Source organism: Prionailurus viverrinus, chromosome A1, assembly GCF_022837055.1.
Source record: "Prionailurus viverrinus isolate Anna chromosome A1, UM_Priviv_1.0, whole genome shotgun sequence".
Classification (NCBI taxonomy): Eukaryota; Metazoa; Chordata; class Mammalia; order Carnivora; family Felidae; genus Prionailurus; species Prionailurus viverrinus.
This window is the reverse complement of record NC_062561.1, coordinates 144,298,320-144,313,408: the sequence shown is the minus strand read 5'-3', so window position 1 is coordinate 144,313,408 and position 15,089 is coordinate 144,298,320. Positions and strand designations below refer to the sequence as shown.

At 40.2% G+C, this 15,089-nt stretch overlaps 1 protein-coding gene across 2 annotated transcripts in view; it reads right to left on the bottom strand.

Moving 5' to 3' along the window:
* The window catches only part of CMYA5 (cardiomyopathy associated 5), an 89,808-nt gene that overhangs the window by 73,672 nt on the left and 1,047 nt on the right, over positions 1–15,089 (bottom strand). The gene's annotated exons all lie outside the window — the stretch shown is intronic.

Genomic DNA, 15,089 nt, shown 5'->3' with positions numbered 1-15,089 from the left:
GCAGAAGTATATGAGAAGGAGCACCTAGTGGGTTCAGTCAGTAGAGAGTGCAACTCTTAATCTCAGAGTGTGAGTTCAAGCCCACATTGGGCATGGAGCCTACTTAAAAAAAAAAGAAAAAAAAAAGAAATATGTGAAGAAAATCTAGCCTCACACAGACAGGTAGTGGAAAAAGAGAGGAGTAATTCTCAGACTATTGTGGGTATTTTTCTTTAAACCACACCCAAACTTGACAAGTGGTAGTGTTTTAAAGATTAGTTACAATGTGGATTCTAATAAAATTGCCAATGAACTTTTCATACTCTACACTTTAATGAGAGAATGGAAGTGAAAAATGCAAATGTCTTCGTATTATAATGAAAACAGTTTTGATCTTGAGAACACCCTGTGAGATCAAACTTTCAAAGCTACTACTGGTCTATAGCTTTAATGGCTAACATGGCATTCTATCACAGGATATAACACTTTACCCCATACCCTATTGTCAAACAGTTAGATTATTTCTAAGTTTTTGCTATTTATTATAAAAAAAAAAAAAAAATGATGGGCACCTGGGTGGCTCAGTCAGTTAAGCGTCTGACTTCGGCTCAGGTCATGATCTTGCAGTTTGTAAGTTTGAGCCCCACATTGGGTTCTGTGCTGACAGCTCAGAGCCTGAGTCTGCTTCGGATTCTGTGTCTCCTCCTCTCTCTGCCCCTCCAATGCCCATTTTCTGTCTCTCTCTGTCTCTCAATAATAAATAAACATTAAAAAAATTATAAAAATAAAATGTTGGGGTGCCTGGGTGGCTCAGTCAGTTAAGCATCCACTCTTGGTTTTGGCTCAGGTCATGATCTAACAGTTCATGGGTTCAAACCCCACATTGGGCTCTGGGCTGATAGCACAGAGTCTGCTTGGGATTCTCTCTCTCCCTCTCTCTCTCTGCCTCTCCCCAGCTCATGCTCTGTCTCTCTCAAAATAAATAACTTTAAATTTTTTTAAAATGCTATGACAACATCCTCAAATATATCTCTTTCTGCACACTTGTTTTCTTAGAATAACACCTTAGGAAGTAGAATTTGAGGGTCAAACTTAGTTTTTCAGGATTTTTATACATATTGCCAATTTTCCCTCCAGAAAGGTTTATCCCTGCTGTGTTCCTATCAGCAGCCTGTACAAGAGCCTTCTGTCCTTACCCACACTTATCAACACAGTGTACCATGTGAGCCCTGTCTTGAGAGTTGTTTTTAGAAAATCAAAATGTGACTGAGCTAGTTGTTAGTGAGCTCACTCTCTCAGATGAAATACAGTACTTGAGATTTATTGGAATTCTCTGCTCACAGAGTACTTCTCTGATAATTCGACCACAGTGTTTACTTACTGCTATTTAGCATTATTACAATTAGTATTTACTATGCATCTTCTATTTGACATTAAGTTTCTTCAAACACAAACTAAGTCTCATTACCTTAGTATATACCACAGCGTTGAGTCAATGCGATACAGACAGATGGGGTAATGGTAGAAATAACATTTTTTATCCCAGAGAGATCTGAGTTTAAATCCTGGCTTCATCACTTACTAGCTTGGGCAAATTACTTCTTCTACCTTTCCTAAGCTTGAAGGTCATCATCAGTTAACATGGAAATTAATAATGTATTTCCTAAGGCAGCTGCATTGCACTATGTGTAAAATGCCTTGTACAATACTTAGCAATTAACAAGTGTTCCATATGTTCGTTCTCTGCCTTTTCCTTTCTGATGTTGAATTAACCTTGTAAAGTCCAGACTTTAAGGATCTATAAATCCACTTTGATTGATTCATAACACTATAAATAGTAAAGAGAGAAGGCATCTCTCTAACAATGATTATCTCTGTAAAGTGTAACGAAGCAAAATTGATGAGTTTTCTGGTTGTTGTTCCCTGCATTGCTCAATCGTTACTTATGCTCTCAGTCAACATCTACGAGTGTGTGCTATGTGTTCCAAAGAAAAATTACACACAGACCCTAAACAAAACAGAAATGAAGAATGAAATCCTTTTTAGAATGCCATGATCGTGTTGAAACCTAAATTGAGAGAAAAGCCATTCACCAAACTGTGCTGACAGAGCTGTTCCAACTGTACATCCCAGTGGCTGCAGGGACATCATCCCTGGCTCTATTCTGACTTGGAGCTCACAATTATTGCAGGGAGCTTTAGAACTAGTATATTTTAATGAAACCCTGAGATGTATTCAAATACTTTTCTAACAAGAAAGCTTTTGACATTTTCTGACCCCCTGAGGAAATGAGAAAAAGACACTAATGAGATAGGTGTAGTCCAGACTGAAGTTCACTGTCAGTTTTAAGACAAAAAACAAAGCACCAATCAAGGAGAGTTATTTGTACAACTGGGAGTACACCCAATTAAGGTGTAAGTGAGGAGTGGGCACTGGAGAGCAGCATTGCTAGACGGCAGCATGGTCCCATAAAACTGCTCGAGTCAAGGGGTCCTGACAGATCATATTGAAGGGAGGCAGGGGGAAGAATGGACACCCCTTCACACTCTACTCTGTTCTAGGAGCCTGTGATATCCTGGTGCGTTCATATTTTCACTTACTCCTCCCCATACCCACAACTTTCAGAGTGTGAGGCTCAAAGAGGTCATGCAGCTCTCACCAGTATATACTGGAGAACTTCTGCTAAGGCTTTAACAACTCTCCAGGAGAGACTCAAAGACAGTCTGGGACTCTGACTCTTGAGGTCAATCCGAGATTGATCATGAATGTTTTGCTCCCAGCGCCTGGATGGTATGTGCTAGAGTTGGTGTTAGGTCCATAACCCTGTGTTCAACAGAGTTAACATATTTGCAATAGGGAGGCATGTGAATGGGAAGGATGAGTTTCTCCAGGTCTGAAGCAGGCTTTTAAAATTTTGCTGGAGTAAGTTGTACTGATGAAGGTTGAATGGACTTCATGGTCAAATGGGTTTCAATACTGTAGCCATTGATGTCCAAAAGATTCCTGATTGGGGGAAATAAGCATTTCTGGAAAAGTGGGGCATGACTCCACCTTAAGGGGTTCTTTTGGATAGCTCTGAGGAAGGGCACATATGGAGCCAAGGTCTGCAAGAGAAAAAAAATAGCTGCTAGAAATGTTAAGAAGAGATTAAAACACTCTTGTGCAAGGAACAAATTCTCTCAAGCTAGCTTTGAAAAAGTACTTAAATAGGACTTATCTGAAGGAAACAGAGATTTCTCATGGAATCCAAGGGCAGATGTATCCAGGCCTCACAGGGAAGAGGAAAGAGGAAATCCATCATGAATCTTGTCCCTCTGTGTCTCTCTCCTTTAGCATGGCTTCCTCAGTTTCTCTTGCACATGGCCCAACATGGTTGCTACCAAACGGTACCTTCAATCCCAGAGTCTACACGATTGTCTTGGAGTTCTTATGTTTCCAAACAGTTATTTCCCAAGGAGATTAAGACATAAACCAAAAACAAAAGCAGAGGATCCTGGCTTTCTGAAAAGGTGTTTTATTGCTTCTCCCTCTTTCAATACCTCTATATTCCAGGGAACACAGGGAAAGGGCGGGGAAAGCAATACAATCTCACCTCTGGCAGATGGCATGACCTGCCTTGATGAAGGATGGAGGCCTTCCTGAGTGACAGGATAGATTCAGAGGGCTTTCACCCTCTTACACCTAGGTAGACAATAGGTGTGCTTGCAGAATTCTGAGACTGAAACATTCCCTGTTTGGGCTCTATTTTGAGTGGACTGTTCCAAGGTTTTAGAAACCCACTTGGGTGATCCTACACTCAGAGTTCTACCCTTCCCATCTATATGGGATCTCCTCCCCACCCATCTTCTATACTCTGGGCTCCCTACCTTGACGGATAGGCTTTACTTAGTTCTAAATCGCATTTTTTTTTTCTGGATACCAACTCAGACCCCAAGTTATGCTCAGCAATTTTAGCTAATTTCTTCTTGGACAGTTTATAGAAATAAATTTAGAATTTTTTTGACTAATAGGAAAATTAGCTACCAATTTTTTAAAAACATAAAAGCCAAGATATTATTAAAAAGATCAAAATAAAGTAGAATAGATCTCCAAAAAGTTGAGACCTGAACCCCAACCTTTTGTTTCTAAAACTAGCTAAGTAGAATCAGTGTCTCCATTTCCAAGTAACCAGAAAAGAGAATCTGAGTCTCATTTCTCCCCTTGTTCAGGGTCATAGTAGCCCACCTTGTGAGTTGAAGCATAATTCCCCAAAGGAGGACTGACCTAGGTATATAGACTAAAAGAATTAAAAGGCAATTAACTTTCTAATAATGGCAAACAGATAATTAATGGCAACAGAGAGATTTCAATAGAGCTTTGAAACCCCAAAGCAGAGATACCAAGATGTGCAAGACAGGTTACAGTGAGGCCTAAATTAAAGACTTGTTACTATCATAAAATGCAAAGTCAAAGCTAGAATAAACAATGATAGTCAGAGTCAACTGATATTTAATGGGAAAGGGTACTTCAACCTCATATGGTTGTACTCGGTCATTGCTCTGTGTTGTATTTCCAAATAAATTGCTATTTATTATTATTTACTAATTATTATTTATTATTATTCCTATTACATTAACTATTTGATCTGTTTCACTGTTTAAATAAAGCATTGTCCATCCATAGAAAAAGTAAAATCTCACACATCATGTATTCAACATTCTGAGGATCAGGTAACAAAACCTGAAGAAATCTTAGTCCAGTGTCTCATGCTGTTCCAGTAGACATCTGACTTCCTTTGGACTGTCTAGCATCTGACCTCTCTTCCCATTCGGTGAATTCACCTTGTGGGTCCTAAAGGTGACAATGCCAGATATTCTCCCCATGATGATCTTCACACCCATTCCAGACCGACTTGAGAGCCACTGATGAATGAAATAAATGGTAGAGATCGTCATTTTCTCTGGGGGTAGCAGTTGTTGCAATCCTGAGTTACTGGTATGAAAGTGGCAACAGTACAAATTGTGACATCTAGTGCCCAGTAATAATGGCAACCATTTCCTTACCCAAGAACTTTAAAAAAACAAACCAATTTATTGAGATATAGTTCATATACAAGTCACCCAACTAAAGCGTACAATTCATTGGCTTTTAGTATATTCATAGGGTTGTGCAAACCTCGCCACAATCGATTTTAGAACATTCTCATCAGCCCAAAAATATATCCCACACTCTTAAGCATCATCCCCCAATCTTTTCCCCATCTCTCTCCCAGCTCTAGGCAACCATTAATATCCTTTCCATCTCCACAGATTTGTCTCTTCTTGACATTTCATAAACGTGGAAGTATACAGTATGCGGTCCTTTCTGTCTGTCTTCTTTCCCTAAGCATACTGTTTTCAAGGTTCATCCATCTTGTAACACAAATCAATACTTCATTCCTTTTTATGGCCAAATAATATCCCATGTATGAATATATCATACTTTCTTTATCCATTCATTGTTGATGGACATTTCAGTCATTTCCACTTTTTGGCTCTTATGAATAGAGCTGCTATGAACACTTGTCAACAAGTTTTTATGTGGATGTATCTGTTCATTTCTCTTGGGTATATACCTAGGAGTGGAATTGCTGGGTCATATGGTAACTCTATGTTTAAGAGAGTTAGAGGAACTACCAGATTGTCTTCCAAAGCAGTTGTATCATTTTACGCTCCCACCAGCAGTGTATGAGGATTCTGATTTTCCCATATCTTCACCAACACTTGTTCTTGTCTTTTTGGTTAGAGTTACTTTAGTAGGTATGAAGTGGTATCTTGTGGTTTTCATTTGCACTTCCCTGATGGCTAATGATATTGAACACTTTTTTCATGGGCTCATTGGACATTTGAATATCTTCTTTGGAGAAGTGTCTATTCAGATCCTTTGCCCATTTTAAAATTAAGCTATTTGTCTTTTTATAATTGAGTTGCATAGTTCAGACCAGTTTTGAAGCATGGTTTTAAGGGTTGTTCCTGGCCATCTAAACTCTCTTTTCTGATTTTCTCAACTACCAATATCCAGCGAATAGGGTCACTTTCTGCTTCAATTGGTCACAGCTTGCTATGCAACTCCAAACCTGACTGACCCTGACTCTGGAACCCAAGGCAGTTCCCCTTACCTGGAGAAAATCACTTACATGAGAATTTCCTGGCAAATGGAAGGCTGTTCAGAGGGAATGTTGTTACTAAAGCCTGGGTTTCTGAATTTGTGATTCTTAACTCTTAAGCTATGCAAACTCAGTCCAAGGGAACTTGTGGGATTGACAGGTGGAAACTCTGGCAGTTTGAGCAGCAGGTAAGAACTGGAGCAGAGAGAAATGGAAAGAAAACTCTAAGAAATGGTTGCCACTTCTTGCCATTTTCTTCTAAGATTAAGTAGGCCATTGATTCTCCTAAGTTATTCAGATCGTAAGGCCCCAGTTTTTGGTGCAGGCAAACACCTCTCTGCCTTGGTCCTGCAGCCACAGAGGCTGTGTTACCCTGCATCTCCTGCCAACTAGGTCAGTTTCTGGGGATTTTCTTCCAAAGTATGTAAACGGAGTAGGAATCCTATTAGCCAATTTAACTATACATTTTATTATCAAGTGATTTTGGTTCATATATTAGCACTGCCAACTTTGTGTATGTTGCCTTCCCACCCCTCTTTTTGTATCCTGGATTCTTGGAGTCAGGGAGTCAGAAGAATATCCCTCCCTCCCTGAGTAATGAGTGATCTGAGGCTGAGGTCTTGGAGAAAGTGGTTTTCTGCAGTGTCCTGGGTAATCTCCTTAACTCACTCCTCTGAGCAAGACCGAGGAAGCATAATTGTCACTTCGGTGGGCCTTTGGTGCCCTCTTACTCCTAAGAACCCACCTTCCCCTTTCTGGTGCCCTCTTCTTCCCAGGAAAGTGTTGTAAGGTCCTGCATTTGAAGGGATTTGTTCAAAAGGGAATCCAATCTAAAACAGATGCTGAAAGGTTTCAACTTTTAACCTTCTCACAGGTGGTAGCATTTCTGTCCTTAATCTATCTCTGTTGACCTGCATTTTTGCCAAATTCAAAGACCACTTGTCACCTCTCATGTTCCATGCCCTTGTCTTGGCACCCAGGAACAAGATTATTATTTTTTTTTATTAAACGATTTTTTAAATTATTTTTTTTAACGTTTATTTATTATTGAAAGACAGAGAGAGAGCGTGAGCAGGGGAGGGGCAGAGAGAGAGGGAGACACAGAATCTGAAGCAGGCTCCAGGCTCTGAGCTGTCAGCACAGAGCCCGATGCGGGACTCGAACTCACAAACCGTGAGATCATGACCTGAGCCCAAGTTGGACACTTAACTGACGGAGCCACCCAGGTGCCCCTCCAATACAAATTCTTTTAAACAAAGGTATTACAGTAATTATCTATTAAACATTTATCACATGATCCCATAGAGCATGTAGAGAAGTTATTTTGGTGTTGCTATGTTTGACCTTATGAAAATTCAATCACACTAGATTGCCTAATGTCTATTTTTAAACATAAGATCTACTTCCCCTATCACTAGGAAACTTAATATGTTAAGGGGCTGGTCAGGATTAGCTATTATGCAGATTTTCTGGGTCTTTTATGCTTTGCTTTTAAAGGTAGAAGTAAATTAAAATAGTTATTTTTAAAAAACTAATTTATACTCAAATAAAAAAGAAATTAGCTAATAAAGACCAGATATGTGTCCACTGTGTATACAGACATACATCTTGAGGTGGGCAATGAACTCATGAGAACCATTAGGCTAGGGTTAGAACCCTAGCACACTTACGAGCTGTCTGACATTAGATAAATTACTCAGTATTGCTAAGCCTCCATTTTCTCTTTCATAAACGGAGATGAAAACAATGCCTATATCACAGAGTTATTGAGAAAATAACTCAAAATAACACGTGACAGTGCAAGGGATAGACCAACTGTTCCTTGAGTCAATACTGGTTTCGCTTCCCTTCTCTGGGTCTCTGTTCACTCATCAGAAACATAAGTCAGGGAAATGAAGCTAAGGCCCCATCAAGGTTAAGTGCCATCAGCAGCCAGGCTTTCCTGCCAGCCTTGGGCCACAGGACACTGAAATCTTTTTCTGTAGGCAGAAAGAGAAGTGCTAGCAAGGTGGATCCAGAGACTGACACAAAGACTCTGAGACTTGATGGGCTGGCGTACTAGCAGAACCCCAGCTAGCAGCCGCAGCTCCCCAGGCCCAATTCATTTCACTAAAGCATTCGATTCAACTAATTACAGGTGAGGTTGCTTGTTTACTGGCTGCCCTCTCCAGAGACTAAACTCTAAAGATAAGGAATTGTGTTTTGTTCACTCATTCTAAGTAGGTCCTCAATAATTTTCTCTTGAATGAATGAGCCTCTTTTCTTATAGTACGGACATTCCTGAAAGTGAAGGTGTCATGAGCTTAGCTAAGCTACTCCATGGTATTGGGGCCTCGGCATCCATTTTGTTTGGTCAAGTGGCTGCCCTGCGGGAGCCTTAAGCTGACCAGCCTCCCTCATGCAAGCACATATCCTAGGTAACAGTCTGAAGAGTCACGTGCCTTTGGAAGTTCCTGATATGACTTCCCCGACAGTTCTTGTGATCAACAGTCTCCCCCACCTTCAGTGCCTCCCCTAGATAAGACCGCAGTGGAACTTACCAAAACCCCACTAATTTTAGTTCAAATTGACTGATCTAGTCATAGCCCAGGAAACCCAGAGCCCTCCACTCATCCTAATAAAGGCATGTGTCCTGGGTCTTGACTTTCTCTCTGCTTCACTCTGCCTTCACCTCCCCTGTGGCTATGAACTTCCCCCAGGGCTTGTCAGTAATAAAGATCCCTACTGCAATTTCTTTTGTGGTCTTTTGTCAAACTATGGCTCACCATCTGGCACCACCTATGGCGCCACTTAACAAATGTTAATTTAACAAAGTCATAACAGGAGGAAATTAATCTTATTTACAAATCAACAATTTTAAGTGCCCTAGTGAATTCAGCCGTTAAGAGGAAATTTGTGGTGAATGTAAATGTGTTTACCATGTGAATTTATTTTTAAAGAGAAGCATATGCAAACTAAGAAAACATAGTAATGGCTCAATGAGAAGGCTCTGAGCTGTTCAATTTGGAAGACAACAGTAGCATCATTTAATCTTCCCACATATCTTGGACTTTATCAGATTAGGATGTGGAATTTTGGAACTGAATACACTCCAGTTGCCTTAATAGAGGACTTTTCTCTGGGCAAAAAGCAAAGCCTATTCTTATCCTCCCATCTATGATCTGGCTGGAGGGTCAGCCTAGGGGAGGCTTTCCAACAAGTCACAGAAGGTGGGAATGATGACTGCAGACATCCTAATTGAACAATCCCTCGTACTTATCACTGTCCCCTCCAAGCTACTGTGTTTCCAGAGTCACTGGATATTGTCAGTTCCTGGTAAATGAATGGTACCACAATTCTACCTAACAGGTTCAACATCCCAACTAAATTTGCTTCTCATGGGAGTCTGATGACTTGACATTCACTTGCTTATTCATTCATTCAGTTATTCATGCCACTCACTCATTCATTCAACAAATATCCTCAGTCTTGGAAATGCTGAGTGCTTCTGGGTGGGTGAGAAAAAGAAAGCTTAGGCAGAGGAGCAATTAGCAGCACGAGAGCTGGAACTAGGGTCTAAGGCAATATCTAACCGCATATTGTACTTGAAATATCTTTTTGCCCAGCTGTGGCGTTACCTCTGCAAAACCTTTTAAGTCTCATTTTAAGAAGAATATATGTCTTTTCTCTATTCCTTTGTTAATATCTTTAGTGTAGTGCTTATGACATTATGACATTATGGTGGAGCTAACTGCTTCCCTGTGCCAGACTGTGAGCTCCTTGAGAGAAAGAACTGTGCCATGCAATCACTTTTATGTTCCTAGTGTCTAAGGTTGTATACACATATGCAACTTTAGTGGCAGTTCTGTGGATTCCAGGGAAGCTAATGGATGTCCAGGTATTATCAGGCCTGCACTAACACAGCAGCTACTAACCACATGTGGTTACTGAGTACTTGAAATGTAGCTGGGGGGGGGGGGGGGGGGGGAGCAGTTGAGACGCATTGTGAAAGTAAAATACACATCAAATCTAAAGGCTTATCATAAAAACATGTAAAACATACCAGTAATAATGTTATATTGATGACATGTTGAAATGATAATAACTTGTATATTGGGTTGAATAAAATAAATTAAAATTAATTTCACCTGTTTCTTTTGACTTTAAGGTGGCTATTAGAAAATTTTAAATTACATATGTGGCTCACATTATATGTCTACTGGAGAATGCTGGACTAAGCCAAAGATTACTATTTCAGGTACAGACCACATCCCGTCTCTTATACCTGATTCTCTAAGTTTTCTTGGTTGGAAGGGGAATTTGGCTATATTGTCTGCACTGAGTCAAGGTTTTCACTAAGCCCAGATTCAGAATATCCAGGAAATGGATACATTTCTTTTGTTTTTGTAAAATTCTACAGTCAATATGTCACACACATTAGTAGGTTTGCTGTTTAAAAAAAACAACAACAACTCTTGCTGTATTCCTTATATTGAGTCAAAGTCTAACCAAGGGCATGTAATGCTCATGCAGCCAACACTTAAATAGCTCTTCAGTTTCTGGCTCCAAGCGCCTGTTTTATCCTCTCTCCTCCCTCCGTCTCTGGCATCCTGAGCAGTCACCCCTCCCCTCGCAGCTCTTTCCACTGACCTCAAAAGAGGGCTGGCTCAAATGACACACTTGTCAAAACACCTGGGTAAGCACAGCAGTGGGAGCCATCATATAAATAGATACATGGAAACAGAGTGCTCCGTACTGATAACAAAAACCACTTACCAACTCCCTTCACCTTCCAAAAGTTTTGTTTCTTACAATGATTACTTAAATGTAAATGTCACTAATAATTTTAATTCTATCAGCTTACACAGACCTATTTTTATACAGACACTGGCAAAACTGCAATTCAAGAGGATTTTTAGGTTTTGGGTACTGCTGGGGCAAAAATCCTTTGTGCTTAAACAGAGAAATTAAAACTGAACAACAGAAAATGATCCAAAGCAAAAATACTGAAAAATTTCTAAGTGATCTGTCAGAAAGACTAAAAGAGTCCAGCTTCACTGCTCTGCAGTCAGAAAAAATGCAGAAATAATGAATGCACATTTACATATTTCCCACCATACAGGACACCGTGAATTTGAAACATTTAGCACAGTGTTTGGCATATAGTCGATGTCCAAAAAATATCAATGAGTATATGAATGTATGGGCCCTTACTATTTAATGGAATACCGCAACCACCATGTTTTTCTTGTTTGTTTGTTTTAAACCTTGAGTGATTTGGTAGACTGAACCCAGCTTCCTTTTTCACTCAGAATAAAATGTGAAGTCCTTACTATGGCCTGCAAAATGCTACCTGATCTGCAACCCAACTACCTCTCAGACTCCCTTTCCACCTCTCCACTCTCATTACTTACTCTGCTCCAGCAACCCAACCTCCTTGTGTCCTCAAATCAGCCACACATATTCCTGCCTCAGAGCCCTGACACCAGCTCTTCCCTTTGCCTAGAACCCTCATTCCTTCAGTCTCCACTCAAATGTCACCTTATCGGGAAAGCCTTCCTCACCACCTTCTCCAAAGCAGCGAAACCCTTATCCTGCTACACGTGTTCTCATACAACTTGTTGCCACCTGACATATTTCATATTTGTTTATTTGTCTCCCCAGACTGGAAAGTCACTCTCAGGAAGACAGAAACTCTGTTCATTTTGTCCGCTACTATATCCTTTGTGCCTAGAAAGTGTCCGGCACATAATAATCAATCAATCAATCAATCAATCAATCAATCCATAAACATTTGTTGAAAGAATAAACTAATGAACATTAGATTGGAGCTCAGACACCTGGATTAAGTCCCAACTCTACCACTAAAAAGCTGTGTGACTTTGAACAAATGTTCCTGACACTCAGTTTCTGAATCTGCAAAAGGATTCTCTGGGAACAGAAATTTCTAAAGCTTCTCCCAGCTCTGAAATCCTGTAGGTTTTATAGAGATGCTTTTCACATATAACTTTGGTATGAAGTTTTAGCAACACAAAAATATTTTTTGATATCCACAAATTATTAGCTTTCTAGGCACTTTTAGCATTGAATACCCTGCTCCAAAGCCCCTTATGAAGCCTTCTCCAATCCTTCCAGGCAGGATGGATTCCAGGACTTTCTCCCTACTTTGAGGTACTTCATAAGGACCTTTTTTCCCCCTTAAATCACTTATAAAGTTAGTGACATAATTATGTTTTTCTGTTTCTCCAAGTAGAATATGAATACCATGGGACAGTAATGGATTCTTAGTAATTTTTGTATCTCTAGCACCTTGCATGGTCCATGGCAATCAGTAGGCATTCCATGAATGTTTAGTGAATGAATACAGGAACATATCAAAGTGGAACAGGATCATTACTCATTGAAAACTGAGACCATTATGCTCCCCTCACTGATGAAGGTGGGCAGAAGAAATAGCTTTGCGGCCAATAGTGACTCATCTGATGGCCAATGATGATTCATCTGAAGGGAGATAAGAAACTAAAATTTATTGGGAACCTACTAAAGGCAAGTACTCTTACATTCACATAGTTTATGACAACCTTATACATTATACATCCCTTATACATTAGGAACTATTACTACCATTTTACAGATGAGAAAACTGAGGCTAAGACAAAATAGGGAATCTGCTCATGACAGAATGGCCAACAGGATTCACACTCAGGCTTTTTCATGCCATATATCATATTCGTATCACTAAATGATACATCAGGAGGGTAGTTCTCTGATCCGATATAAGCATTGGTATGTGTAATGGTGAGCTTGTCTGCACTAGAAAAGCATTTTTATAATTAAAAGGGATTTTTTTCCCTTGATTCAGAAAGGTGGCTATACAGAAAACTCCATATACCATTCCTGAAATGTTCTTTATTAACCTTTTATTATGTTTATTATGGTAACCTTTATTAACTTTTTAGGAAACTTTACTAACCTTTTAGGCCTATTCCCAATACATATTTTATTTTACAGTGAGATCATTCTAAATTTTACAGTGAACATTTTTTTCCTATTCAATATATACACTTTCCATATTTTAAGAAACCTATAATAAATAGCATTTTAATAATGGCTTAATAATAACACATAATATAGATGTAATAGTCATTCTGTTACTATTAGGCTATTTCCATTTATTTACTAGTATGTGCCTCTTAATTAAAAAAAAATCAGTTTGTAATCTAACTTCTGAGAAAGGTTCTGACCTCCAAGAAAATGCAAACAACTTTTCCATTCACAAAGGGGGAAAATTTCCACTATTATGCAAAAAGATGAGGTCTTTCCTTTTGCTCTATGAATTTTTCAAGGCAGAAACTAGTTGGAGCCATTCCAGTCTCACCTACATAAAGGTCTGTCCTGCAAAGGAAGGCAGGTGGTGAAAGTCCAGCAGTGGCTTGGAGGAAACACCCAGGCTCACCTCCTGGTTCTTATAATGACTTGCCTTATACCCTCAGGAAATTATACAAAGCCTCAGTTTCCTCATCTATAAAAGGACAGCCATCTCATCGCGTTGCTGGGAGGGTTTAAAATGAGAAAACATACGTAAACACTTAGCACTAAGCCTGGCACAGAGCGAGTGGACCCTCTCATAATTGTAAATCTTTGGCAGAAGAGGCAAGAGGAAGGGGTGAAGAACCATGAGACATCATTCCTACCTTCCATCCTTTACAGAATATTCCAAGTCCTCACCTCTAGCCTCAGAAGAAAAAGAACTTTAGGCCATATTTGTAAACGTACACACAACAAAATGGTTTGATTTCTAACAATACTTCAAGATAGTAAAAAGTCCAGGACTCTCAGTTCCCCCAGGAGGTCCTGCCCACTGACACTTCTCTACCTTTAGCCTCCCTGCCATCTCCTTTCCCTTGGCCCTCACCATGGTTCAATCTCTACACACCTTTCTTCCTCTTTGCTACTGTCTCTCTGATAGGAGCCCTCCCGAAAACCAACTTTCTAATCTGCCAATCTGCTGTCGGTAACCTTCCCCTAACTCCAATGTGTTTCCAATCTTAGCTAAATCTTGCTCAGAATTACTGATTTCTTGTTACTCACGCTATCAAATCCAAAATGTAAAAGTGTGATGGTTTACAAAGCCTCAGCGCCCAGCCACCTGCCCATTTCCTCCTGTTTTCCCTCACTCTACTAATCCCGACGCTGGCCTTGGTGTCCACCTGACCGCCTGCAGTCAGAGCAGGCTGAAACTTACTGCAGATAAATCCTATCTTTACCCAAAAATCCTATCTTTACCCGAAAAAGGCAAAGGAATCCCAGCGTGGTGTTTGGAATCATTGTCAGCTGCTCACATTGGAGTTTTCAAATTCTCTAGGTGGTAAATTCTAGTTGGGCTAAGATATGAGGATCCCCAATGCCACTTAGGGGAAAAGGTTCTAAAGGCTGAGATTGACAGATTTCCCTTCTCAGTATTGCCCGGGAATCACCGGTGCCTACTCCCTCCTCCATTTCCCGCAGGTGCCTTCTCTTCTGCCTCTCCTTTCTGCATCTTTTGCTTACTCTCTAAGGCCCAGGTCATGCCCACTTCCTCTCAAGGCAGTCACACATCTACATACTCTCCTCTGAGCTTCCACAGTATGCACGGTCTGTCCCCCCTGCCCCTCTCATTTCTTTAGCACATAGACTCATATTCCCCATATTGCTCCCTAATTTCTTCCATAAAGTCCTTGAGGGCAGGGACTGTGCCTGCTTCCCACTCGGCAATTGCTTGGTCAATATGTAACCTACATTCCAGTCTTCTTATCTGACTGACCATCCAGCTTTATCAGTGCTACTCTGTGGGCTACTTCAACTTCAGCTCTGCGGGCTTTGGTTGGACAGAACTTCTAACTTTGAGAGGGGCATTCTGAAACGTTGCACATCGATCTGTCACCTACAGAGCCTTTCTACTGATATTAATAGATTTCAGAAAGGACATGACTGACTGACAAAACAAAAAACCAAAACAAGCAAACAA